Genomic DNA, 26,796 nt, shown 5'->3' with positions numbered 1-26,796 from the left:
GATTAAAACTAGACCTGTTCTCTCACCATGCACTAAACTAAAATCGAAATGGATTAAAGATCTAAATATTAAAATAAAAACGCTGAACCAGCTGGAACAGAAGTTAGGTAGAACTCTTGAAGACATTGGTGTAGAAAAAAATTTTATGAACAAAACCTCAGTTGCCTGTGTACTAGCACAAACAATCAACAAGTGGGATCTCTTCTTATTAAAAAGCTTCTGCACAGCAAGAGAAACCACCAGCAGTGTGAAGAGACAACCCACAATGTGGGAAAAAATCTTCACCTGCTGTTCCTCAGACAAAGGTCTACTATCTCGAATCTATAAAGAACTTAAAAAGATCAGACCTTCCACATTTAAAGATCCAATCTGAAAATGGGCATCTGAAATGAACAGACATTTCTCAGACAAAGAAGTAGAATTAGCAAATAAACATATGAAAAAATGTTCAACATCACCGGTCATTCGAGAGATGCAAATGAAAACAACACTGAGATTCCACCTCACTCCAGAAAGAATGGCTGCTATCATGAAATCAACTAATAACAAATGCTGGCGGGGCTGTGGGGAAAGAGGAACCCTGCTCCACTGCTGGAGGGAGTGTAGACTGGTGCAAGCACTGTGGAAATCAGTATGGAGATACCTCAAAGAACTAGGACTGGAAGTCCCATTTGACCCTGCTATTCCCCTGCTGGGGATCTTCCCCAAAGAATTAAAAGAATCTACCACAGTGATATATGTGTACCCATTTTCATAGCAGCACAATTTGTAATAATTAAAACTTGGAAGCAGCCCAAATGCCCATCAACTGAAGACTGGATCAAGAAAATGTGGTTTTTGGGCCGGGGATTTAGCTCAGTGGTTTCACCGCCTGCCTCGAAAGCACAAGGACCTGAGTTCGATCCCTGGTACCAAAAATAAAAAAGAAAAAAAGAAAAGAAAATGTGGTTTTTTAATAAAATGGAGTACTACTCAGCCATAAAAAATGAGAAATTAGAGACATTTATAGCTAAATGGATGCACATTGAGGCGATACTCTTAAGTGAAATAAATAGGACACACGTGTAAATACTGAATAGTTTTTCTAGTGTGAGAAACTGAAAGTGTAAATAAGGACTAACAGGTATAATAGATAATGTGAAATAGGAAGAAAAGGGACAAAGGGGAAGGGGAAGTGGGAGAGGTCGGGGAAAGGAAAGAAGGGAATGGAATTAATATGAGAAAATGGAAAAATGGAAACAAAATCTTTGTAAATAGGGAGGAATGGAGGGGTTGAAGGGAGGGCTGGGCAAGGGTGAAAAATAAGAACCAAGAGAGATTATGTAAAGGTGCAAATTTCCAATGATGAATGTCATTATATTGTATACCTAAAATGTACCAATGATTAGAATGAATAATTGATAATGCAAAATAGGAAGAAAAGGTCCAAAGGAGTAGGAGTAGTGGGAGAGGCAGGGGAAAGGAAGGAAGGGAAAGGAAAAATGATGAGAAATGGAAAAAATGGAAACGAAATCTTTTTAAATAGGGAAGGGAGGATGGGGTGAAGGGAGGGCTAGGAATGGGGAGAAAATAAGAACCAAGATGTGTCATGTAAAGGTACAAGTTCCCAAATGAGAAATGTAAATGTGTCGTACACCTAAAATGTACCAATAAAAGAATTTAAGTAAAAATATTAAAAAAAAAAATTGGCTGCAGGTCTGGGCATCTCTCAAAAAAAAAAAATAACGTGGCAGATAAGTATATAAAAGGATGATCAAAAATTTTGTAAATTTGTGAAATAGGAAGACAAGGTCCAAAGGGGAAGGGGAATTGGGAGTCATAGGGGAAAGGAAAGAAGGGAAAATAATAAATATGAGAAAAGGAAAAAATGGAAACAAAGCCTTTGTAAATAGGGAAGGGTGGAGTGCTGGAAGGGTTGAAGGGAGGGTAGGGGACTGGGGAAAAAATAAGAACCAAGATATATCATGTAAAGTTACAGATGCCCAATGATGAATGTCATCATATTGTATACCTAAAATGTACCAATAAACTTAATGAATTAAAAAAAAATATTCTGTTCTTGTGTTGAATTTCTATAATCTTGCCTTTTTTTTTTCTTTTGGTACTGGGGATCGAACTTGGGTCCTTGCACTTTTGAGGCAGGTGGTCATACCACTGAGCTAAATCCCCAGCCCTATAATCTTGACTATTATATGCCTTGATGTAGTTTTTTAAAATCATGGCTAATTGGTGTTCTTTATGCCTCACTTATTTGTATGTCTGGTTCTTTTTCTTTGCTTGGGAAGTATTTTGACGTTACTGCAGTGAACACGTTTTTTTAAATGTTGTTTGTGCTATCTCCTGCTTTTGCATTACTCCAATAAATCTTACGTTATTTTTCTTTGCATCTTCTAGCAGCTGTTGGATTGATTTTTCAAGGTCCCTTCCTATTTTAAAGAAATCTTTCTTTTCATGATTGCTAACTACAATCTTGTCTTCTATATCTGATATTCTGTCCCCACACTGTCTCATTGTGCTGATATACATTCAATGGAATTTTTTTTTTTTTTTTTGGTACCAGGGATTGAACTCAGGTCCTTGAGCTTGCGCAGCAGGCGTCAAAACCACTGAGCTAAATCCCGGGCTCCATTCAATGGAATTTTAATCTCCTGGATATCTGAATCTGTTCCATGGATTCCATTTCTTTCTTATGTTGGGCATTCATGGTTTCCATCATTTTCCTAAGCTCTTCTCTTTTTTGATCTGTATCTGCTCTAGAGTCATTAACTGTGTCTTTCATTATTGTCACTATTTCCGTAGTTATCTGAGAGATTATTTTAGATTTGATTTTTTTCTAGAGCCTCATTCATCTACTTTGTTACTTCTGCTGTTACCACTTCAGAGAGTGTTAGTAGGTGACTTTCAAATTGTTCCATCTCTTTAACCCCTAGGTTTGCCTTTGATGAACTGGAAGTCTAGGTTGCAACTTGCTTAACTGTCTTCTCATTTACTATTTTTTAATTTTAATTCCTGGGTTGATGCCTGTAAATTGCTCATGGCCTGTAGCTTTCTTGCTAGTATTTAGAACCCTTAGGAAATGACTACGCAGAGATGTCTTTCAGGTGTAGCTGGTTTTGGGGTTTTGAGATTGTTGCAGGTTCCTACCTCTTCAGTTTATCGGGAATGAGAAGTTGCTGCCTATTTAGTCTAGCCCCTGGTTCTTGGGCACTGGCATATAGTATTGTTTATGACCCTTAGGCAATCTCAGTCTTGAAATATAAGGAAGAAAGACTGATGAAAACAATTATATCCCCTTGGCTAAAGTAGTACAATGAGCAATAACAATAGAATCAAACAAAGCCTAGAAAATGACAAACTGTCATAACTATTAACTTGCCACTTTTAATTGTATGAACTATATTTGTGGTTTTATAACAAATCTTTAATAAACCAGAAACTTGTATACAGTAAATATGTTCTCAATATGGCAATTGTACCCTCCAGAGAGAAAATTTAAAAGTGGTTGGTGGAAAAATAGAGAAATAGAAGAGTAAGAGTTTAGAAGCAAGACTGGAGGACACAGGATGATTACATGAACTTTGGGAAATTGGTGAAGTCAGGAGGGAAAGAAAGAAGGTAGAAATAAAAAGAAGAACAGAATAGAAAAACAAGAAGAAAACTAAAAACAGTGTTCACATTCATATAAAAATGAGAACAAACAATAAAAAAGAAAACAAAAGAAAAACAAGAAAAAATAGAAGAAAAGAAGAAAAAAATGCTTATTTCAGGGTATGTTGCTGCTGTTCCTGACAGACAGATTGGGCAGACAGAGCCCAGATCTGTGTTGATTAATCTCAGTAAGCCAGCCATAGACTTTTTTTTTTTTTGGATTAAGTTTATTGGTATATTTTAGGTATACAATACAGTTACATTCATCATTAGGATCTTGTACCTTTACATGATGTATCTTGGTTCTTGTTTTTTCTCCATTCCCCTGCCCTCCCTTCACCCCCTCCACCCTTCTCTATTTACAAAGACTTTGTTTTCATTTTTTCCTTTTCTCATGTTTTTTCTTTTCCCTTCCTTTCCCCTCCCCTCCCAATTCGCCTATTCCTTTAGACCTTTTCTTCCTATTTCAATTATCAATTATACATTTTGATCCTTATTTACACTTTTAGTTTTTCACACCAGAAAATAACTCATGCGTTATTTACACGAGTCCTATTTATTTTATTTAAGAGTATGGCCTCAATGTGCATCCGTTTAGCTATAAATGTCTCTAGTTTCTCATCCTTTATGGCTGAGTAGTACTCCATTTTATAAAAAAACCCCACATCTTCTTTATCCAGTTTCCAGTTGATGGGCAATTGGACTGTTTCCAAGTTTTAGCTATTACAAACTGCACTGCTATAAACATGGCTGCACATATATTACTGTGGTATAATGGTTTTAATTCTTTTTTTTTTTTTTTTGGTACTGGGGATCAAACTCAGGACCTTCTGCTTTTGAGGTAAGTGGTGGAACCACTGAGCTAAATCCCTAGCCCTGATGCTTTTAATTCTTTTGGGAAGATACCCAGCAGAGGAATAGCTGGGTAAAATGGTACCTCTAATCCTAGTTTTTTGAGTTATCTTCATATTGATTTCCACAGTGGTTGTACCAGTCTGCACTCCCACTAGCAGTGGAGCAGGGTTCCTTTCTCCCCACACCCCTGCTAACATTTGTTGTTGGTTGATTTCTTAATAGCAGCCATTCTATCTGGGATGAGGTGGAATCTCAGTGTTGTTTTCATCTGTATCTCTTGAATGACCAGTGATGTTGAACATTTTTTTTTGTATGTTTATTTGCTGCTTTTACTTCTTTCAGAAATGTCTGTTCATTTCAGATGCCCATTTTTGGATTGGGTCTTTATATTTGGGGGGGGGTCTCATCTTTTTGAGTCCTTTCTCTTTCAGTTGAAGATTTGTTTTATTTTTTCCAAGGAAGAACTGTCCTGAACTTTAGTTTATCAGTATTTAAGCCGCATAAGGGGAATGGCTCAATAGAAATTAACAGAGGCAAATCATTAAATTCAATTGTAGTTACATTTTAAAAGTAAAAAAATTGATTTTAATAATGTATTTTATTTAAATGATACATACAAAAATATCATTTTGACATATATAATCAATATTTTAAAACCCTAGGAGTTTGTTTGCATTTCTTTGTACTAAATTGTCAATATTTGGTGTGTACATTACAGTTACAGTACATCTTAATTCAGATTAGTTACACTCCAAGGTCTCAAGAGTCACATGTGACTAGGTGTCGTGCTGCATGCCTGTAATTCCAGCACTTGAGAGGCTGAGGTAGGAGCATTCTTTGAACTCGAGGCCAGCTTGGGGTACATAGTGAGTTCAAGGCCAGCCTGAATTACATAGGGAAAGGCTCTGTCTCACAAAACCCAAACCAACCTCCCACCAAAAAGAGTCACATGTGGCTATAGTAGAGATTAAAGGAAATCTGTACCCAGATAATCTCATTTTGCACATGAACCGTATTGTCTCTTTTACTTTGTGCCTGCCTGCCATGCAGATGTTTCCCATATATACACATTTTTCTTTCCATACAGCAGATACTACGTTCTGCTGAGACTAGATAATTTTTCTCTTCTATACTCTGTACCATAAGAGACTATCTCATGATTTACCTGCTTCAGTCTTAAATGCTTTAATGTGATCATAATGATGAGACATTTCCTGAGGACTTGTCATGCATGGAACACTGTGAAAACTACTTTATATACCTCAATATATATTCTCTCTCTCTTTTTTGTTTTGGTACTGGGGATCGAACTCAGGACCTTGCGCTTGCGAGGCAGGTGCGGTGCCACTGAGCTAAAACCCCAGCCCCTTATATTCTCTTTTTAATTCACGGTATCCATATGATTGACATTTTAGAAGTAGGAAAACAGGTTTAGTGAGCATCTTAGTCATTTTCTCATTGCTGAGACACAACACCCAACACCCACAACTTAGAGGGGAAGAGGTTTATGTTGGCTTTCATTTTAGAAGTTCCAGTCTTTGCATGATGGGCTGGCTCTAGGCAGAAGAGGCATGGAGGAAGGGTCTGGTGGAGGGAAGCTGCTCACATCAAGGCAGCCAGAAAGCAGAGTGAAGGGAGTGGCGGGAAGGGAGGTCACGCCCTCAGTGACCTGCCTCTTTTGACCAAACCTCACCTAACAGCACGTCAGCTATAACACCCCAATAATCCAATCACTTTCCAAACACAGGAGGCCTTGGAGGTCATTATAGATCTAAACCATAACAGTAAGTGCACGGGCTGAGCCTGAAGATGGTCCTTTGCCTCTCCCTGGTCCCTTTCTCTTCCATAGAGTAGACAGTGGCTAATTTTGTAGACCCTGGATGGCACAGCCCCAGGAGACAGTTACACTGTTTATCCTTCCCTGTTCCCCTCCTGCGCATGCCCCAGTAGTGAAACAATCATGCTACATTCCGCCTAGGCCAGGTAGGCCACACACTATTTGCCCCACCTTCTCTTCCTGTTTGCCTTCCACTACAAATAAAGAGCACATGGTGCTCCTGGCGGCCATTAGCTCCCAACAAGCTTTGGTTCCACCTGTTCCAAAACTTCAAGAATAGTTGTGGTTTCTTCTTCATCTTCCACTGCTTTCCCTGGCTTTGGACCCTACGCTGTGCGGGTTGTGGCAAGAAGGGTTATAGAACTTGCCTAATTCTAGGCCCAAAGTCATACAGTTGTAGAACCTAGAACTGAATGAAGGCAATTGATTCTAGATCTATTTTTAAATTGATCTTTAAAAATTGATATTTTAAATTGGAAAATAGACTTTATTGCTTATACATGTTTCCAAATATATGTTAAAGTCTAACAAATTATAAAGGTGTAACCACCACCTGCACCAAGAAATAGATTTGTTTAATCCCAACCTGCTTTTTCCCAATATCAACTCCCTCTTCACAGGGCTTTCAGATTTGGCCATGAATCACACTTTTATAGTAACCAATTCCTCACTTTTATTTATAGCTTTAACACCTAAGTATACATTCTCTTTTCATTTTTCTTCTTTCTCTTCTTCCTTTTTCTTCTCTTTTTTTTGGTACCGGGGATCGAACTTGGGTCCTTGTGCTTGCACAGCAGGTGGTGAAACCACTGAGCTAAATCCCCAGCCTTCCTTTTTTGACAGGTTCTGGTTATATAGCCTAGGCTGCCCTTGAACTTGTGATCTTCCTGCCACTGCCTCCCTGAGTGCTGGGATTACAGGCATGTACCACCATCCCAGCTTCAAATTTTTTCCTATGAATGCAGTTTTTATATATTCTAGTTACAAGGCCTCTCTTAGTTATACATATTATAAATTTCTTATCCCACTCTGAAGTTTGTCTTTTAACTCTTTTAATGGTGTAATTTGATGAAACTAAGTCTTAGTGTAGCACATTTATCCATTTTTCTGTTATATGTAGTGGTTTTTGGATTATTTTGAAAGGTCTGTTTCCTATCCTTGAGGTCATGGCTATATGCTTTTATGTTATCTTTAAAAACAAAACAACCAAAGCTTTATTATTTTGCTTTTCAAATTTGTATGTATGACCTACCTGGAACTAATTACTTGTATGTAATGTGAAGAGTTTAATTTCACTTTTTTTCAGCATCAATTACTCATTGAAAACTGTTTAGGCATTGCTTGCTTGGCACTGCCACCATGACAACATGAACCAAGTTCTCGTGTGTGTGGGTGACACTTTTTGGGCTCTCTATTCTGTTGTCACATTGGTATATTTGATCCAACACCATACTGCCTTAATTACTATGGTTTTGTAACAAAGCTTGATATTTGATAGCACAAATCTTTCTTGTCCTCTCTTTTTTTTAATTTCTCTTTCTCATGAATGATTGTTTTTGGTCTTACATAAAATTTTAAATTATCTCATCAAGTTTCTCTACCTTTCACACAGAAAAGTCTTTTGAGACTTTTTGTCTAGATTTGGAGAGACTTAACATCTTCAGTATTGAATTTTCCAATCTATGAACATGTTATAGTTATGAATTATTTAGGCCTTCTTTGGTGTCTTTCAATGTTTTCTTCATGAATATACATTTCTTTGATTTATTCCCAGGCATTTGATGTTTGAAGATACTATACATGGTATCTTTTAAAAATTAATTATATTTTTTCTGGCATATAGAAATATTTTTTGTTTGTTTGTGTTTGGTGGTACTACAGATTGAACCCAGGGCTCTTGCAGGATAGATGCAGACTGCCACTGACTTAAAATCCCAGTCCTTTTTGAGACTAGTTTTCACTGTGTTGCCCAGGTTGGCTTTGAATTTCCAATCCCCCTGCCTCTGCCTCCCCAGTAGCTGGGATGACAGTCATGAGCTACCAGGCCTGGCTTCTTTTTTTTTGTACCAGAGATCGAACTCAAGACCTTGTGCTTGTGAGGCAGGCATGGTGCCACTGAGCTAAATCCCTGCCCCCTGGCTTGAATTTTTAAAAGTGTTTATTTACTTATTGATGCTAGGTATCCAGCCCAGGGCCACATGTATGCTAGACAAATGCTCTGTCACTGAGCTGAACCCTAAACCTAGATTTAAAAAAAAAATCTGTTAACTTTGTTAAACTCTGTCAATCGTAACAATTTATCTTCAAATTCTTTTGAATCGGCTGTATACATAAGTATATCATTCTTTTAATTTCTTTTAAAAAAATTATTTTGCGGTACCGGGGATCGAACTCCAGACCTTGCGCTTGCCAGGCAGGTGCTGCGTCCCTGAGCTACATCACCGGCAAGTATATCATTCTTTAAGAGAGTAACTATGTTTCTTCCTCTTTAATCTTTAGTCCTTTTACTTTTCTTGCCTTACTCCAGTGGCTAACAACCTCCACTGGCTTTAATGGACACATACACACTTAACTTCCACCTCAACTCAATTGTGTTGGAAGAGTTAGTTCGCAGATAGAGGGTTGAGAAACAATACCACCGTCCTCCTTTCAGCGCCTGCAGCGCGTTAGTGCTGAGATAGCTTCTCGCAGTTTCTCTTTTGATCTGGAGGGAGGAGCCAGTTGCCCTTCTCCGGTTGCCAGGCAACGGCGTCGCGCCGACCAGGAGTTGGAGTCTGGCAGCTGGGAGCACGTGCCGCCCCTTCCTCCTGCCGGAACTACATCCCCCACAATGCCGCGCGCCTTGGGCGCCGGCCCCAGGTGGGGGAAGGGCCGGGCCGGGAGGCGGAGCGGAAGCTGACTGTTTGGGGCCAGCAGAGTACAATCTCCACTCGCCGGGAGACATCCTCGTCCTGACTCCCAAGCCCCGGCCTTTCTCCATCCCGACCTGCAGGCTGCTTCTCGAGGGCGAGACGCCGCTGACGCCTGCTCCTCTGCATTGGTTGCGCCTCTCGGGCTCGGGAGTCCCGCGGCGGCAGCCACCGTGACTAGAACCCCTCAGGCAAGGGAGCGGGAGGGGGCGCGGGAGCGGGGGAGGGGCCATCTCCGCGTCTCGCCCGGGCCGCCCCGGCCCCGCCGCGCCCCCGGCCCGGGATCCGCTCTCCGGGGCCCCGGAACCCGGGCTGGGGTCGGGCGGGCGCGGCGGCCGCTAGCTCTTTTTGTCCCTGTCCCTCTGGTGCGACTGTCGCGGCTGGCGGCGGGCGGGCGGGCGAGTGTGGCTCGGGCTGTGGTAGCCGAGCGGGGCGACACGTGAGAGCTGCAGGGATGCGGAGCTCCGCGGCAGCCGCGCTCACTTCGTTTTCTGTTTTGACAGCTCAGTTTGGTTCTACTTTGGGAGAAAGAGGAAGTCAAATGCCCTTTAAAAAACTCCCTTTCAGAATTTATCTCCTAGTGACCGGTAAGGATGAACTTAAACTGCCTTGTCATTTGTTGGCGGTGGCGGTTGGAAGAGTGGCTCAGACAGCTGGGGTTCGAACCCTGATCATCCCGCTTTTGTGATCTTGATTAATTAAACGCTCTAAGCCTGAGTTTCCTCATCCATCAGATGGACGTAAGAACACAGAGCTTTAAATTGTCAGAATTCAGAAATACCCTTGGTTTCTTCATTTGTTGCAAAGATCCTTTGAACGTTATACTTTGCGTTAAGCAGGACTGAAGTGGCCTTTGGACTTGGGAGTTTTATACTTTGTTTTGTTTAATCAGCACCCTAAGTTGTGTGTTCTTTATTTTACACTTTGTTCACCTTAAACCTAAGCAAATAATTCTGTAAAATATGCCGCCGTCTTAATTTGCGCTGTTGTAAGATGGCTGAGGATGTGCTTAGGAAATTGATGGCTCTGCTTTTCTGGGGATCAGCTCTAGAGATACTGTACTAGGACTTATTCACCTCCCCACCCCCAGCTGCGTCCTGTGAGGATTCTTCTAGGAGCTTAACTGTGTTGTGAGCATCTAGGTGTTCTGCAGTCCTGTCAGGGGCTTCACCGTCTTTGCCTTTACCCTATGTCAACTTTTTCCTGTGTCTCGCTACACTTTTGCACTGTTTCATAATTTTTACTCCCTTTGGGAATTGTATTTCCAAGTTGTAGTTTTTGTTCTCATACACATGGAATGTATTCAGTAGATTTGATAAGGAATGACTTGAAAAAATGCATATTAGTCCCATTTCAGTTTCGATTATTCTCATGGTTTTCTCCTCAGTTCTGTTGACATTGGTGATGGGGTTTTATTTTTCCCCCTTGAGGAGAAATCTTTATGGCCCTCAATTGTAATTTATTTCTCACTTAAAATGGCTGTTCTGTACTATTTGGAGTTCAGATACTATTGCACAGTATATGAAATAACATATCCTTATGCTGTTTATAAATGTACAGTTGGGGGGGGAAGGCCAGTGGGCCTGCCAAATTGTCTGTGTAGTTTCTTTAGTGACAGATGACTTTGAAAGACATTTACATGGGGAAAAGAAGGAGAAATCTAATTAATGTATTTTACAAGGCTGAGAGCCTGAGAGTAAATAAGTGGAAAACGTATTTAAATTGTAGGAGAAGGCATATATATGCATATAAAGATTTCTGATTCACTTTAAAATGTGAGGCAAAAATACTCATTTGGAGGAAGATGTTTCTGTGTTGCTGTTATTCAGTCTAGCGTAGGACAGGGAGTGATGGCTACGGAAATAATAAGACCTTGGTCCTTGTCCTAGCTCTGTCACTGTGTATCTTTTGGTTACATTGTGGTCCTCCATATCCTTATCTCTAAAATGGTGAATTGGTCTGATTCCAAGGACTCTTCTAGATCAGACTTTCAAGGCCAAGGGTTTTTAAAGGTTCTTTTAAACAAGGGGGAAAAAATCGATGTAAACCGTTTTAGTCCTGTATTTGTGTCTAAGGGTTTTTTCCTGCTGCAGGTCATATGGTTCTCCCAGACCACTCTGAGGAAGGGGACACACATGAAAGAACTCGAAAGCTGCCGAAAATCAGAATCTTTACCAGCTGGTTAATCCCTCTCTTTCAGGAGCTGCATATGTTTTTTCTGCATTTTTGACGTGCTTAGCTGTCTTTCTCTTTACTCTCTTTTCATAGTCTCTTATCTATTGTGCTTGCTTCTTTGTAACCTTAGTTTGTCAGTCCCCTAACCCAACTTCATTGTTTCTCTTTGTGAATTCTCTTTAGTGTCTTCTGCCAACCCTGGTATCCTCTGGGGCTCTTTTTGTAGGTGGCTGCTGGCAAGGGTGCCTGTTGTCAGACTAGTTAGCTGTGGAAGGGGAGGTGTGGCTACGTGGTGCGAATCATGATTGGCTGAAGCTGTGGGCAGGTTAGGCTCTGTGATTGAAGTATCTAATACTGCATGATATATTTCAGATTAGGCTCTTACTGTAGCTCGGTGATTAAGTAGTTTTCCTTGTGCTGTAACATTTTCTATTTTTATTCCTGCTTTACCCTTTTTCTTTTACCTACTTTTGTAATTTTCTGTGCTATTGTCTTCTCTCTCACTCAAAGATCCCATCTAAAAATGATCTGATTTTTTGAGATTGATATTTGTGTATCTTAGCAGGAATTCTAGTGTAGCTTCTATCAAGGCAGTGGATTTTGTTTTTAATTTTTTAGTGCTGTGGATTGAACCTAGTAAATATGCCTTCAGGCTCAAGGCAGTGTGTTTCAAATCTTAGATGTAATTATGAAGTCCTGTGTTAAATTTCTTTCCCCAGATATTAGCCTTAGGCAATATGTAGAGGCGATGTTTTAGGAATGGACCTTTTCCCCTGAAATTACATTTCAGGAACAAGTCTGTAGAGGGCTTCTGAGTCTTTTTTTCCCATTGAGGTTTTTTTTTTTTTTTTTTCCTGAGTCTTTTCCTGAGAACTCTCTGCCCCTCAGGCTCTGGTGAAAGTACTGTCTCCCCTTCCTTCTTACCTCTCTTTCCTTCCTTTTTGTCTTCCCTCCTTCCCTAGTATTAGGCCCCTAGGATACAAGTCAACCACTTTACCACTGAACTACATCCCCAGCACTGAACCATGTCTCCCTGCCCCCCCCCCCCTTTAAAAAAGTGCAAGGTCTTGCTAAGTGGCCAAATTGGCCAGGCTGGGCTTGAATTTTCAATCCTCTTGCCTTAGCCTCCCAGAAAGCTGGGATCACAGGTGCACACCACAGTGCCCAGCTCCTTGTGACTTTTTCTAAGAAACTATGCCTCTTTGTCAATAAGTAGTGGTGGTGATGATGATGATGATTATTCTTTTTTGGTACCAGGGATCGAACTCAGGACCTTGCACTTGCAAGGCAAGTGTGGTACCGCTGAGCTAATACACCCTGCCCTCCCCCGCAATAAGTATTATTATTATTATTATTATTTTTGGTACCTGGGATCGAACTCGGAACCTTGCATTTGCGAGGCAGGCGCCAGAACCACTGAGCTAGATCCCCGGCCAATAAGTAGTAATTATTAAGGAGCTAACCTTTGGCTGAGAGTTGTCTCTGCTTGCTCGTTGTTGCCATTGTTGTTAGATACTTTTTAGCTGTAAGTCATAATGATAAAGGGGAAATAATATAACTCTCAACCTGCTAGATGTCAGATATGAGGAATTCATGTTGCCCCAAATTGGGGAATGAATTCTAAGGAACAGTTGTGGTTAAGAGTAGGGAAACTTTATTGAGGGAGATAGCTCCAGAGAGATAGGAGGGGACCCGAAAGTGGGTAGCCTCAGACCCCACTTCACAGAGAAAGTTTTATAGAGCAAAATCATGAGGTGCGTACAAAATCACAAGGTAGGTACAGAGTGGGTCAACAACTGTGGGGTCACTAAACTGATGTCTATCTAGAGTTTATTGGACCAGGGGGTGCCAGGATGCTAGGTATTTTATCCCGTGGGGAGGTTTGTAGGCCTGGTCATTCCTTCTTTATCTCGAGGCCTGGCCTCCAACAGATGTGCCTCCAGCCACAGTTGAATATGTTTTCATCTTCTGCCCTGACTCCCTGGAGGGCCTAGCCCTGTCTGACTGCCTATAATATTAATACCTAACTTAGCTGTCTATAATAATAATAATAGCATAGAAAGCATAGCACTAAATAAATACAATAGTGGAATTTGAATGAGAGATATTTTTTTTTGGTACTGGGGATCGAATTTGGGACCTTGTGCTTGCAAAGCAGGCAGCAGAACCACTGAGCTAAATCCCCAGCCTGAATGAGAGATTTTTAAGGTAGGATTAGCCATCTGTTAATGTTTTTATTGTTGCTGTTACAATGTTTGCATAAAAAATACAAGGAAGTACTTCATAACAGGCAGTGTGAAATGCAGTGTTTTTGAAACTTTTTTTTACTGAAACCCATAGCAAGAGATCTTTTTATCTCAGGACTTTATAGATGTATAATTATGTATACATGTGTATATAAAAATAAGTAAACTGAGAAAAATTTCACAAAACAAAATCTGTAGTGTGTACAATCTATTCTGATGGTTTCTTTTCTTTTTTTTTTTTTTTGGTACCGGGGATCGAACTTGGGTCCTTGTGCTTGTGAGGCAGGCAGCAGAACCACTTAGCTAAATCCCTGGCCCCTCTGATGGTTTCTACTTATCTTGATTTTTAAGAAGTGCTAGTTGTAAAATAATTTTTGTTCCTTGCTTTTGAAAAACACTGGTCCTGGGTTGAGAGTAGGGATGGCTAATTTTTCCCCATTTTTTTTTTGTCATTCGTCAATCCTTTTTGTGCTTCACTTTCCTTGTTTTTAGAAGGAAGGTATTCTGGTTTAAATATTTGATGATTCTTTGCTGTTTCTCTAATGCATTTATCTTTAGGTTTCTGGGTAGGGAGAAACCACTGAAAAATTGTTAAATATATGGTTGTTTACATGTGTGCTATTTGGCAAAGTAGTGTGATAGAGATTTGAATAATACTTTTCTCCAAAGATCTCATAAGTTGGAGTGGAGACAGTAAGACTGGTATTGCAATAATTTAGAAAGATATTTACCTGTGTCTGTTCTGCCCCTGTGTTTCTTAACGAGGAATATTTTAAAGTTGTCTCATTTTAGGCAAGTCATCTCTTCAGTTTGTTCATCTTGAAATGTAAGGAGATTTAGATTTGATTTTTTTCTCATGTTCTTCCAGCCCAGAAATGGATAATTAAAGATACTTTAATTTTACCTCCAAGTTTCCATCTTCTGCCCTTCTATCCCCAAAAGATATTGTAGGACTGTCACATTGCTGCTTGGGGGAAAGTGGGTTTAGGCTCAGAGATATGTTTAAAAATAAAGTAAGGGGGCCAGGGATTTAGCTCAGTGGTTCTGGCGCCTGCCTCGCAAGTGTAAGGTCCCAAGTTCGATCCCTAGTTAGCCCCCCCCAAATAAAATAAATTAAGGCATTTCACCATGTCTGCTGGTTATTCACCAGGTTCTGTGGGAGATGTGACAGTAGTGTAAAAGTGTGTTATTCCTGCTTTTAAGGGACCGGAGACAATCAAGGAAACAAATCTCCAACATTTGATTGGACAGTATGATGTGTAAAACCAGTTGGTACAAGGTAATGTGGTGTGGGGATTAGAAGATCAGTGTGGGCTAAATAAAGCAATGACGTTTTGAAATCCTTGTAGCTGTTGTAGCATTTAAACAGGTAAATTGTTTCCTTTTAGGCTGTTTGGAAGATGAACTGTTCTCAGCAACAGTATGCTGTTATGTCATCATTTAGGACTAAATAATTCTTCAGATCAAACATTTCTTCATTTGAGGGCCTTTCATGAAACAAAACATTTCTTCTCCACAAATTCTGAGTAGAAATTTAGCCCATGAGAGCTAATCAGAAGAGTTTTATTTGGGTCTGTTAATACATCCCTTGTGTTAACTCAAATTGCTCCGATTATTAAGAATTAGTTGTATTTTTTTAAAGGAGGAAAGGTTTATTTTGATTCACTAGCAACATTGTTGCATAAGTGCCTGATGTTAATAATAAAAGTTAATATTCATTAAGTAGTGTGAGGATTTATGTATTTTTTTTTTTTGGTACCGGGGATCGAACTCAGGTCCTTCTGCTTGCGAGGCGGGTGCCAGAACCACTGAGCTACATCCCTGGCCCTGAGGATTTATGTATTTATTTTTGAAGCACTGGAGCTCTTACTCAGGGCCTTGTGCATGTTAAGCAAGCACTCTACCACTGAGTTATAGCCCCAGCCTTCATGTATCACTTAATCTTCATCAAGTTTAGATAGTATTGTTGTTCCCATTATAAAAATGAGGACATCAGGCCTTTGGGAAACAAAATAATTTGGTTAAGATTTTAAAGGGGCTGGAAATATAGCTCAGTAGTAGAACATTTGGCTAGAATGTACAATGCCCTGCCCAGTACCACAGAAAAATATTAAAGATAGAGTATGTAATTTCATATGGAAAATGATAGAGTACACCTTGAAGGTAGAGGTGGGGTAGAATGAGAATATTATTATTTTTTTAGTACTGGGGATTGAACCTAGGGCCTTCACATCAATCTACATTTCCAGCCCCATCCCCCTTTTAAGTTTTATTTATTTTTTAAAATTTGAGACAAGGCATCCCTGAGTTCCCCTCTGGGCTTGAACTTGGAATCCTACTGCCTCAGCCTCCTGAGTACTGGGATTACAGGTGTGTGCCACCATGCCTGGCCCAAAATGCTTTTTTTGTTTGTTTGTGGGGTTTTTTTGGTGGTATTGGCAATCAAACCCAGCAATGCTTTGCTAAGGGATGCTCTTCTACTGAGTTATATGCCCTGTCCCTTTTATTTTTTGACACTCTTGGTAAGTTGCCCAGACTGGTCTCTAGTTTTCGATCCTTGTGCTTCAGCCTCCTGAGCAGCTGGGTACAAGAGTGTGCAACCATGCCCAGCTATATACCACATTTTGTTTATTCATTTTCTGTTGATGGATACTCGGGTTGTCTCCACCTTAACTATTGTGAATAATGCTGGGATGTGCATTGATTGTACAAATGTTCCTTTAGTCCCTTTCAATTCTTTTGTATATATACTCAAGTGGAATTCTGCATCATATGGTTATTCTATGTTTAAGAGTTTTTGTTTGTTTTTTTGTTTGTACTGGGGATTGAAGCCAGAATCTTATGCATGCTAAGCACTGATTTTACTGGGCTACACTCCGAGTCCTAACTCTTAGTTTTTGAGAGACTGCCATGTTTTTTTTCACAATAGCTGCCTAATTTTACATTCTCACCAGAAGTGCAGAAGAGTTTTAATTTCTTGTTTCTTGCCAACATTTAAAAAAATTTATTTTATTATAACATGTTTTTAGTATATAATGATCATACTCGTTGTGGGGAGTTGGTACATGTATATAACATTTTTTTTTTTTTTTTGGTTTTTTTGAGGCAAGGTCTCCCTTTGTAATTTAGGCTGGTGAACTCACTATATAGCCCATGCTGGCCAAGAACTGGAGGGATCCTCCTGCCTCAGCCTCCTGAGTGCTGGGATTATAGGCGTGCACCACTACACCCAGCTATATAACACACCTTAATTCTTTCTATTTTTCTGTCCCCTCCCCTCCTTGCATCATTAGATTTCTTTCCCATTTGCCAGAGATCTATCTCACTGTTTCCTATTATCTATCTTTTATTTGCTCTTTAAATTATTTATACTTTGGGTTTCTCGTAAGAGAAGCTATGTGATATTTAAGTTTATGTGTCTGATGTATTTCACTTATCAATATAGTCTCAAGGTGCATCCATTTTCTTTCAGATGACTCAAATGTATCCTTTATAGCAGAGTAGTACTCCATTGTGAATAAATGCCACATTTTCTTTTTCCATTCATCTGATGATGGACCTATAGACAGCTTCCAAGATTAAGCAGTGAGTTGTGCTGCTATAAACATGGATATGTGTATGTTACCATAATATGATGTCTTTAACTCTTTCAGGAAGATACCTAGAAGGGGAATAGCTGGGTTGGATGGAATTTCTAATTTTAGTTTTTTTGAGGAATCTCCATACTGATTTCTATAGTGGTTGTACTAGTTTATATTACCATCAACAATGTAGAACTCACCCTCCACTAGCCTCGCCAGCATTTGTTATTGGTTGATTTTTTGATGATAGCCATTCTTTCTGGAATAAGGTGGAATCTCAGTGTTGTTTTAATTAGCATTTCTCTAATGGCCAGAGATGAACATTTTTTCGTGTATGAACTGGCCATTTGTATTTCTTCTGAGAAGTATCTATTTCAGTTGCCCATTTTTTTGGATCTTTTATTTTTGGGAGTCTGATTTTTTGAGTTCTTTATATATTCTAGATATTAGTCCTCTATTTGAGGGATAGCTTGCAAAAAATTTTTTTCCCATTCTGTAGGTTGTCTCTTAACTCTATTGATTATTCCCTTTGTTGTGTGTGGGGGAGCTTTTTAATTTGATACAGTCCCATTTGTTGATGTTATTACTTGTGCAATTGGTTTTTAAAAAAATAAAGTCTTTACCTTTATTAAAGGTCATAATTATGGATGTGTATTTAGGAGTTTACCTACTTTATCTTCCAGCAGATTGTTTGTTTTAGTATTTAGGTCTTTGGATCTATTTGGATTTTATTTTGGTACGTAGTGATAGATATATGTCTAGGTTCAATCTTCTGCATGTAGACAGCCAGTTTTCTTTCCCAGCACCATTTGCTAAACAGGCTTTCTATCTGCCCATGTATGCTTTTGGCCCCCTTTTCAAAGATCAGATAGCTGCATCTTCTATTCTGTTTTCAGTGTTTTTGTGCTGTACTATGCTGTTTTTATCACTCTAGCTTTGTAATATAACTTGAAATCTGGGATTGAGATTCCTGCTGCTTTGCTCTTGTTACCCAGGATTACTTTTGGTATTCTGTGTCTTTGGGCTCTATATAAATTTTAAGATTGCTTTATGTAGTTCTGTGAGAAATAAATATGTTTCGGTGGTATGGCTATTTTGGCAAATTGGTGCTGCCTATCCAGGAACAGGATAGCTTTCTAGTTTATGATGTCCTCTTTGATCTCCTTTTCTAGAGTACTATAGTTTTTATTGTAGAGCTTTTTCACTTCCTTGGTCTGATTAATTTCTAAGATTATTCTTGATGCCATTGTGAATGGTATTGTTTTCCTAATTTCTTTCTTGGTGGGTTCATTATTACTGTACAGCAATACTGTTGATTTTTGTGTGTTGATTTTGTAACCTGCTGCCTTGCTGAATTTGTTAATTAATGCTGGCTTTTAGTGGAATTTCTGTGTCTTCTGTATAAAGGAGCATGTCATCTGCAAATGATAATCTGACTTCTTTTCTATATGTATCCCTTTTCTTTCTTTCTCTTTCCTGATTGCGCTAATGTTTTGAGTACTATTGAACAGGAGTAGTGATAGTGGCCGTCCTTGTCTTGTTCCTGATTTTAGAGGGAAAGCTTGCAGTTTTCCCCTAATTAATACGATGTTTGCAGAAGGTTTGTTATAAATGACTTAGATAAGGTTCTTTTTTTTTTTTTTGGTACTGGGAATCAAACTTGGGACCTTGTACTTGCAAGGCAGGCCGTGGTTCTTCTGGGTTTTTACCATGAATGATGTTGGATTTTGTTTGTGTAGTTTATTTTTGGTAATAGACATTCTATTGGGCGTGAAGTGATATTTCATAATAGCTTTAATTTGCATTTCCTTAATGATTAGTGATGTTGAGCATTTTTCCCCATTTGGCAAAATACTCAAATCCTGATATATATATTTTTAGTGGTGCTAGAGCTGGAAACTAGGACTTCTTTTTCTTCTGTTTTGCCTCTTTTCTGTAGATTAGGATTTTTTTTTTGTACTGGGGATCGAACTCGGGCCCTTGAGCTTGCGAGGCAGGTGGTGGAACCACTGAGCCAAATCCCCAGCCCTTGCCTCTGTGTGTGTGTGTGTGTGTGTGTGTGTGTGTATGTGTGTGCTCTGTGTGTGTGTGTGTGTGTGTATGTATGTGTATGTTTCCTAGAACCCAGGGCGTTGCACATACTCAGCCCTTGACTTTGACCTAGGTTGCCTTCCATAGGCTGGACCAGTACTTGAAACGAAGATAACTGGGGCGGGTTCAAAGTGCAAGTTCTTTTGTTATTTGAAGCTTTGAACATTACAGAAAAAGAAGAGGCATTGAACCTTCCTTTTCCTTTCTTTTTTTTTCCCCCTAACAATTGAGGCTTAGAATTATTTCTTTTTATAATTAGTAAAAGTATGTAAGTAAACTGCCCTCAGCTGCCAAAGAATTCCAATCTCTCTCTCTCTCTCTCTCTCTCTCTCTCTCTCTCACCTTTTTCCTATTTGAGATTATATTTTCTGCGAACAGAAAGGGGTATTTATATAGATGGTAGGGATTAAAGTGGTATCATTGCTTTCTCTTCACTCCTTCACATGTGTCTAGTAAAAATGGGGCCTTGTCCACCATGGCAGTAAAGACTTGAGTTCCAGCAAAGACAGGTGGTTTCTATTCTACTCCCCCTTTTCCTTTCAAAGTCATTATGGTTAAGCCCAAGTGGCAGGAATCTTGTGTGACACCTGATGAGGTGACTTATGACTGAATTTAGACATCCTACCTGCGGCTATCATTACTGCTTCATAACAAAGTTTGAGATTTGGGCATCACTTCTCCTGCTTCATTGCCCATTGAGGAGTAAGTTAGTATTTAAAAAAACAAATTCCTGGCTCCTTTCTCCAGGCATTCTAATTTAATTGGGCTGGGATGTGACTTGGCACTGAGATTTAAATAAAATCTCTCCAGGTGATTGTAGTGTGGGGCATTCCCCCCAGAAGAGATCAAAGGTAAAATTTTATCCTTTTAGAAATTCTAATCACCTCTACTAGCCTTCTTTGGAATTGCTTCTGGAAACACTGCAGTTCTCAAGGGTGAACTCCCCTGCCCTTTATCAGACATAATCTTTTTAACCTGGAGAAGGCTGTAGCCTAGGGTGTCCTATCTTCTTGGTAGCTGCCACATATACCTTATCCCTTGGTGTCCTTTAGGAATTCCCTAGTGTAGAGTGGGATAAAATGCTTCCAATTTCTCACAACTTTGATATTTCCAAAGATAACCCTTTTCATATTAAATATTTTACTTTTTAGCACTATAACAAATTATATAACAACACCAACAAGCTGAAAAACATATACATTGCTTATCATAGTTCTGTAGAATTTCCTGACTTCCCTCTGAGGTGGTGGTTTGCACCACTTTCATTTTGTTGAGGGCAGTGCGGCAGTGCTGAGCAGACCCAGGGCATATGGAATCCAGACTGGAAAGATCTTTCATGAAGGTGTTTTTTTTTGCTTTTTTTTAGTTGATGGTACAGTCAGTCCTTAGTATACAATCCTATAGACCAATAAGGACCTCTTTATTTAAAAAGATTGCAACTCAGGTCTTTGAGCCCTCATATTGGGTGGGAGTCACTAGGTTTATGAGACCTCCCTGTTTCTTGGGGTTTATTATTTTAGGGTCATATCTTCAACCAGCTGTTCTCCTGCCCTGTCTACTACCCGTGTGTATTTTTTGTCTTGTGTTGCTACCACCATTTACCCTTAATGCCAAATTCATGTTGGTGAGAAACCTGCTATTCTTAAGCTTATGCCTACTTGTAAGGACTTGACCTTTTCTAGATGAGGTTCTTATGTTTGATTATCTCATACTATTTTCCCACTTAGTGAATCTCCTTTTCTTGTTTAATGCACCTGCAGCCTTGGGATTTTCTATTTTCGTTTTGATGTTTACTATTTTATTATTATTTTTTCATTAAGTTTATCGGTACATTTTAGGTATGCAATACAGTTGTTTCATCATTGGGAACTTGTACCTTTACATGATGTATCTTGGTTCTTATTTTTTCCCTCTTCCACTACCTTCCCTTCAAGCCTTCCACCCCTCCCTATTTACAGATATTTTGTTTCCATTTTTTCCTTTTCTCATATTTTTTCCTTTCTGCTACCCTCTACCCCACCCACTTCCCCTTCCCCTTTGGACCATTTCTTCCTATTTCAAATTATTATACATTTTACAGCCCAGTTGCCCATCAGCTGGAGACTGACTAAAGAAAATGTGGGGTTTTTTTCTAAAATGGAGTACTACTGAGCCATAAAGAAGGAAAAACCAGAGACCATATATATAGCTAAATGGTTGCACATTGAAGCCATACTCGTAAGTGAAATAAATAGGACATACATGTGTAAATACCAAATAGTTTCTCTGGTGGGAGAAACTAGAAGTGTAAATAAGGATTACAATGTGTAATTGATAATGTGAAATAGAAGAAAAGGGATTTTCCATTTTTGAAGCTTTGAAAAACCTATGAGTTTTAATAGAACTGGTTTAAGTGCCCTGGGAGAGTGAGGTCTGGAGAGGGAGGGCTGGTGATATGGGCAGTAATAAGAATTTACCCAAGCAAAGATGAGAGTAAAGATGAGTTTATTCATGCCAGAGCACACTGTCAAGAGGACAGCTGAATTTCCAAGAAAGAATCACACTGTTTGGGTTAGAGATTGGGGTCTTTATAAGAGTTTGAGGATGTGGGAAAAGGGTTTAGGTAGCAGATGTGATTGTCTAAAAAATATCTATTTGGGGGATCATCTAGAACCCTGTAGATCTCAAGGAGCACCCATTGTTTTAAAATTGTAAGTTTACTGTTGCAGTTTGTGGAGATCATTTCCCTGGCTTACAGAAGGCCTTTTAGCTTTAGATAAGGAAGTGATAAGCAGGTCAGTACATTTTACCTTTTAGAGATGAATCAGGACTCAAGGGAGGAGTTACATTTTTATCTTGTGACATTTTGATCAGTGTTGCTATTTTATGACCTCTAGTAATGAGGCCGCTGGCTTTAACAGTTCCAATTCCAGAATGGCTTTAATGGAGTTCCACTGTTTTGGGGGTGTTAACCCTTTTGTTGCCAACAGGCAGCCACTATATTAAAGAATTTCTAAAGGCAATGAAACTCTAAATAGAGATACAGATTCTGAACTTTTGGATGTTTAGCTCTTACCAGAATTTAGGCAAACTGAAGTCAGTTGGCATTAATAAAAAGCTTAGGGAGGTTTATCTCTCTAAATCTTACTTTGGTCATCTTTCAGGTGAAAATAATAGATATTCTTGTGGGGTTACTACAAGTATTAAATGAAATAACCCTTGTGAAATATTAACGTCAGACTTAGGTACATAACAAGTTCTCAGTTCACCATTGCAGTCTCTGCTGCTTTGTCCTATTGTCTTTTATAGAGGTGCAGTAGTTAAGAGCCAAAGGTTGAATCCTATCTTTACCACTGTGCAGTTGTATGATGTTGGGCAAGTTAGTTAACTTCTCTTTTTTTTGTAAACAGTTTTTTAGTTCTTTTATCGGTACATTTTAGGTATACAGTTTGTTTACATTTATCATTGGGTGTTTGTACCTGCACATGATGTATCTTGGTTCTTATTTTTTTTCCCCATTACCTGTGTGCCCTTCACCCCCTCCACCTTTCCCTATTTACATGGACTTTATTTCCATTTTTTTTTTCTTTTCTCATAGTTTTTCCTTTCCCTCTTTTCCTTTCCCCTTCCCGTCCCTTCACTCCTTTGTCTTTGGACCTTTTTTCCTATTTCAAATTATCAATTATTCATTTTAATCATTTTAACTCTTGTTTACTCTATCAGTTTCTCACACTAGAGAAACTATTCGGTATTTACACATGTGTGTCCTATTTATTTCACTTAAGAGTATGGCCTCGATATGCACTCATTTAGCTATAAATGACTCTAGTTTCTTGTTCCTTATGGCTGAGTAGTATTCCATTTTATAAAAAAACCACATTTTCTTTATCCAGTTTCCAGTTGATGGGCACTTGGGCTGCTTCCAAGCTTTCGCTATTACAAACTGTGCCGCTTTATAATAGCAAACATGGGTGCACATATATCACTGTGGTATGATTCTTTCAATTTTTTTGGGAAGATACCCAGCAGGGGAATAGCTGGGTCAAATGGGACCTCTAGTGCTAGTTCTTTGAGGTATCTCCATACTGACTTCCACAGTGGTTGCACCAGTCTGCACTCCCACCAACAAAGGAGAAGGGTTCCTTTCTCCCCACAACCCCGCCAGCATTTGTTATTTGTTGATTTCTTGAGAGCAGCCATTCTTTCTGGGGTGAGGTGGAATCTCAGTGTTGTTTTCATCTGCATCTCTTGAATGACGAATGATGTTGAACATTTTTTCATGTATTTGTTTGCTGCTTATACTTCTTTGAGAAATATCTTTTCATTTCAGATGCCCATTTTTGAATTGGGTCTTTGAATTTTGGGGGTCTGATTTTTTTCAATTCTTTATATATTCTAGATAGTAGTCCTTTGTCTGAGGTACAGCTGCTAAAATTTTTTTCCCATATTGTAGGTTATCTGTTAGCTCTGTTGGTGGTTTCTTTTGCAGTGCAGAAGCTTTTTAATAAGATGAGATCCCAGTTGTTGATTCTTTCTGCTAGTTCCGGTGCTGCTGAGGTTTTGTTCATGAAGTCTTTTCCTATGCCAGTGTCTTCAAGAGTTCTACCTAACTTATCCTGCAGCAGTTTTACTGTTTCTGTCTTAATATGTGTATCTTTAATCCACTTTGATCTTAGTTTAGTGCATGGTGATAGGTATGGGTCTAGTTTTAATCTCTGGCAGGTTGAAATCCAGTTTTTCCAACACCATTTCTTAAATAGGCTATCTTTCCTCCAATGATAGTGGTTGGCTCCTTTGTCAAAGATGAGGTGGCTGAGCATGTCTGGAATTGTTTATGCATCTTCTAATCTATTCCACTGATCCTTGGGTCTGTTTCTTTGCCAGTACCATGCTGTTTTTATCACAGTAGCTTTGTAGTATAACTTCAAGTTGGGGATTGTGATACCCCCAGCCATGTCTCTGTTGCTTAGAATTGCTTTAGCTATTCTAGGTCTCTTATGGTTCCAAATGAATTTTTGGATTGTTTTCTCTAGTTCTGTGAAGTATATTGTTGGAATTTCAATTGGCGTAGCATTGAATCTATATAGTAGTTTTGGAAGTATGGCCATTTTCACTATATTGGTTCTTCCTACCCAGGAGGAAGGGATGTCTTTCCATTTTCTTGTATCCTCTTCCATTTCTTTTTTCAGAGTGCTGTAGTTTTCAGTGTAGAGGTCTTTTGCTTCCTTTGTTAGATTAATTCCTAGATATTTCATTTTTTTGGGTGCTATTGTAAAAGGAATTGTTTCCTTAATTTCTCTCTCAGTGAGTCTCTTATTTGTGTACAAGAAGGCTATTGTTTTGTTTTGTTTTGTTTTGTTTTTAAATTAAATTCTTTTATTGGTACATTGTAGGTATACAACACAATTACATTTCTCATTGGGAATTGTACCTTTACATAATGCATCTCGGTTCTTATTTTTTCCCCATTCCTAGCCCTCCCTTCACCCCCTCCACCCTTCCCTATTTATAAAGACTTTATTTCCATTTTTTCCATTTCTCATCATTTTTCCTTTCCCTTCTTTCCTTTCCCCTGCCCCTCCCACTACCCCTACCCTGTTGGACCTTTTCTTCTTATTTTGCATTATGGATTATTCATTCTAACCATTGGTACATTTTAGGTATACAATATAATGACATTCATCATTGCAAATTTGCACCTTTACATAATCTCTCTTGGTTCTTATTTTTCACCCTTGCAAAGCCCTCCCTTCGACCCCTCCATTCCTCCCTATTTACAAAGATTTTGTTCCTATTTTTCCATTTTCTCATATTAATCCCATTCCCTTCTATCCTTTCCCCTATCCCTCCCACTTCCTTCCCCTTTGCCCCTTTTCTTCCTATTTCACGTTACCTATTATACATTTAGTCCTTATTTACACTTTCAGTTTCTCACACCAGAGAAACTATTCAGTATTTATACATGTGTGTCCTATTGATTTCACTTAAGAGTATCACTTCAATGTGCATCCACTTAGCTATAAATGTCTCTAATTTCTCATTTTTTATGGCTGAGTAGTACTCTATTTTATTTTTTAAAACCCACGTTTTCTTTATCCAGTCTCCAGTAGATGGGGATTTGGGCTGCTTCCAACATGTAGCTATCACAAACTGTGCTGCTATGAACATGGGTGCACCTATATCCCTGTGGTATGATTCTTTTAATTCTTTGGGGAAGATCCCCAGCAGTGGAATAGCGGGGTCAAATGGGACTTCCAGTCCTAGTTCTTTGAGGTATCTCCATACTGATTTCCACAGTGGTTGCACCAGTCTACACTCCCACCAGCAGTGGAGCAGGGTTCCTCTTTCCCCACAGCTCTGCCAGCATTTGTTATTGGTTGATTTCATGATAGCAGCCATTCTTTCTGGAGTGAGGTGGAATCTCAGCGTTGTTTTCATTTGCATCTCTCGAATGACCAGTGATGTTGAACATTTTTTCATGTATTTATTTGCTATTTCTACTTCTTTGTCTGAGAAATGTCTGTTCATTTCAGCTGCCCATTTTCGGATTGGGTCTTTAAATTTGGGAGGTCTGGTCTTTTTAAGTTCTTTATAGATTTGAGATAGTAGACCTTTGTCTGAGGAAAAGCAGGTGAAGATTTTTTCCCACATTGTGGGTTGTCTCTTCACACTGCTGGTGGTTTCTCTTGCTGTGCAGGAGCTTTTTGATAAGAAGAGATCCCACTTGTTGATTGTTTGTGCTAGTACACAGGCAACTGAGGTTTTGTTCATAAAATCTTTTCCTACATCGATGTCTTCAAGGGTTCTATCTAACCTCTGTTCCAACTGGTTCAGAGTTTCTATTTTAATATTTAGATCTTTAATCCATTTTGATTTTAGTTTAGTGCATGGTGAGAGATATAGGTCTAGTTTTAATCTTTGGCAAGTTGAAGCCCAATTTTTCCAGCACCATTTATGAAAGAGGCTATCTTTCCTCCAGTGAGGGTGTTTGGCTCCTTTATCGAAGATGAGATGGCTGAGCGTGTCTGGCGTTGTTTCTGCACCTTCTAATCTGTTCCACTGGTCCTCAGGTCTGTTTCTTTGCCAGTACCATGCTGTTTTTATCACAGTAGCTTTGCCGTATACTTGCAGGTTGGGGATTGTGATACCCCCTGCCGTGTCTCTGTTACCTAGAATTGCTTTTGCTATTCTGGGTCTCTTCTTGTTCCAAATGAATTTTTGGATTGTTTTCTCAAGGTTCATGAAGTATGCTGCTGGGATCTCAATTGGAATTGCATTAAATCTATATAGCAGTTTTGGAAGTATGACCATTTTCACTATATTAATCCTGCCTACCCAGGAACAGGGGATGTCTGTCCATTTTCTGATATCATCTTCACTCTCTCTTTTCAGAGTGCCATAGTTTTGAGAGAAGAGGTCTTTGATTTCTTTTGTTAGGTTAATTCCTAGGTATTTCAGTTTTTTGGATGCTACTG

At 39.2% G+C, this 26,796-nt stretch overlaps 1 protein-coding gene across 2 annotated transcripts in view; it reads left to right on the top strand.

Moving 5' to 3' along the window:
* The first annotated feature begins 9,203 nt into the window (after positions 1-9,203).
* The window catches only part of Ccdc126 (coiled-coil domain containing 126), a 35,469-nt gene continuing 17,876 nt past the window's right edge, over positions 9,204-26,796 (top strand). The window contains exons 1-2 of one of the 2 annotated variants that reach the window (XM_087206670.1): positions 9,204-9,440; positions 9,753-9,836. The gene's annotated coding sequence lies outside the window, so the exon portion shown is untranslated. The remainder of the gene's footprint in view (positions 9,441-9,752; positions 9,837-26,796) is intronic. The other variant, XM_021254119.2, reaches the window with a different exon arrangement.

The sequence above is a fragment of the Heterocephalus glaber genome, unplaced genomic scaffold (assembly GCF_053883595.1).
Source record: "Heterocephalus glaber isolate CG9 unplaced genomic scaffold, H.glaber_assembly_v1.0 deba00000676, whole genome shotgun sequence".
Classification (NCBI taxonomy): domain Eukaryota; kingdom Metazoa; phylum Chordata; class Mammalia; order Rodentia; family Bathyergidae; genus Heterocephalus; species Heterocephalus glaber.
The sequence above is the reverse complement of the archived record's forward strand: the minus strand, read 5'-3'. Positions and strand labels throughout refer to the sequence as shown.